Consider the following 2256-nt stretch of genomic DNA (forward strand, 5'->3'; position numbering starts at 1 on the left):
AGAAGGCGGCAGTGAGGGAGAGAGGGTGAGTCAGTTTGGGACCTAAAGAGCAGTGTGTGGTCATGTGGGATGTGAGTGTGTGTATGTGACTGAGGCACAGATAGATCCCGCAGGACCTTCAGGGTCAGGTTAAACAGACTCACCTAACTAGGCAACCTCTGCTACTGTTGCAAGCAGTTCCAGGAGGCCGGCTCATCTTCAGAAGCTTAGCGTTTTTAAGGGGAGAGCTGCTGTAACCGGAGCCAGACCTTACCCCAACCCAGGGTGCCCTCAGATATCACCTGGGACTCTACAGACACTCCTGCCAGGGACCTGCTACCTCAGCTGTGGTGCCATGGTCAACGAGTCTCCAGCCACCCTGGGCACAGGCTCCTGTGAGTTCTGAAGTGTGCTCCCCTCTGACTGGCCCAACAGCTTAGCCCAGGGCACTGCAACCATGCAAACAGAAGACACGTGAGCAGTCCAAGGAGCAGCAGCTGTCAGCTATGTGAGCAGCCTGATCCCTCATCCGAGGAGCAGCAACCACGTGAGCAGCCTGCCATGTCTGAGGAGCAGCAGCCCCAAGAGCAGCCTGCCCACAACTGAGGAGCAGCAGCCCCATGCGGTCTGCCCCCATCTGAGGAGCAGCAGATGTGCAGCCCACACCCTCCTCCTGTCTGAGGAGCAGTAGGTGTGTGAGAAACCTGCCCCCATCCAAGGAGCAGCAGCTGCACAAGCAGCCTGTCCCCATACAAGGAGCAGCAGCAGTGTGAGCAGCCCATACCCATATGAGGAACAACATCACCATGAGCAGCCCGTTCCCATTCAAGGAGCAGTAGCCACCCGAGCAGCCTGCCCAGTCCAAGGAGCAGCAGGCACACGAACAGACCGCCCAAGTCCAAGGAGCGGCAGCCCTGTGCAGTCCACACTGGTCCAAGGAGCAGCAGACATACAAACCCTGCACCTGTCTGATGAACAGCAGCTGGGTTAGTGGCCTGTCCCCATCCGAGGATCAGCAGACATATGTGCAGCTCACTCTGGCCCGAAGAGAAGCAGCCATGCAAGCAGCCCATCCCCCATCTGAGGAGCAGCAGCCACGCGAACAGACAGCCCCCATATGAGGAACAGCAGCTGCAAGTGCAGCTCACTCAGATCTGAGGAGTAGCAGCCGCCTGAGCAGCTCTCACTTGCCCAAGGAGCAGCAGCCACACAAGCAGACAGACCGACCACATCTGAGGAACGGCAGACCTGCACTGCCCACACTGGTCCAAGGAGCAGCAGCCACACGCAGTCTGCACACATCTGGCGAGCAGCAGCTGGGTGAGCATCCCACCTGCATCTGAGGAGCAGCAGCCACACATGCAGCTCACTCCCACCCGAACAGCAACAGCCAAACAAGCTGCCCTTCCCCTATCTGAGGAGCAGCAGCTGTGTGAGCAGCCCGCACCCATACGAGGAGCAGTAGCCCTGTAAGCAACCTGCCCCTGTGCAAAGAGCAGCAGCCTCACGAGCAGCCCGCCCCATATGAGGAACAACAGCAGCATGCAGCCAGCCCCAATCCAAGGAGCAGCAGCCATGTGAGCAGTCCGTGCCCATCTGAGGAGCAAAAGCCATGTGAACAGCCCGCTCCTGTCCAAGGAACAGTAGCTGTGTGAGAAGCCTCACCTACCATCCAGAGGAGACACCACTACTGCGAAAAGCACCCACCTGAGCAGCCGCTGCCAACAGAGGAGCAGCCACTACCATGACCACTTGAGGAGCAACTGCAACCCGAGGTACTACTGCCACCAAAGGAGCAGCCCCTGCATGACTCAACATCTACATCAGTCGGCGAGACCAAAAATGGGTAAACAAATAAACCCCGAAAGGAAAGAAAAGGAGGACTCGCCAGAAAAGCAGCTAAGTAAAACAGGCATATAATATGTCAGAAAAAGAATTCAGAAAAGGGTCCTAGAGTGCATAAACTGGATGGAGGAATAGCTTCTAAGAATCAAGGAGAAATGAAGAGTGATATAGCTGCTATAAAAAACACCATGGAAAGTTTCAACAGTAGACTAGGAGAAGCGGAGGACCAAATTAGCGAATTAGAATACAGGGAATCAAAACACACACAAAAAATGAAATCAATAACTTCTGTAAGAATCAAGGAGAAATGAAGAGTGATATAGCTGCTATAAAAAACACCATGGAAAGTTTCAACAGTAGACTAGGAGAAGCGGAGGACCAAATTCCAAATTTAGAAGACAGGGAAACAAAACATACCCAAACTAAACAGCA

This window comes from Myotis davidii, unplaced genomic scaffold (assembly GCF_000327345.1).
Source record: "Myotis davidii unplaced genomic scaffold, ASM32734v1 scaffold433, whole genome shotgun sequence".
Lineage (NCBI taxonomy): Eukaryota > Metazoa > Chordata > Mammalia > Chiroptera > Vespertilionidae > Myotis > Myotis davidii.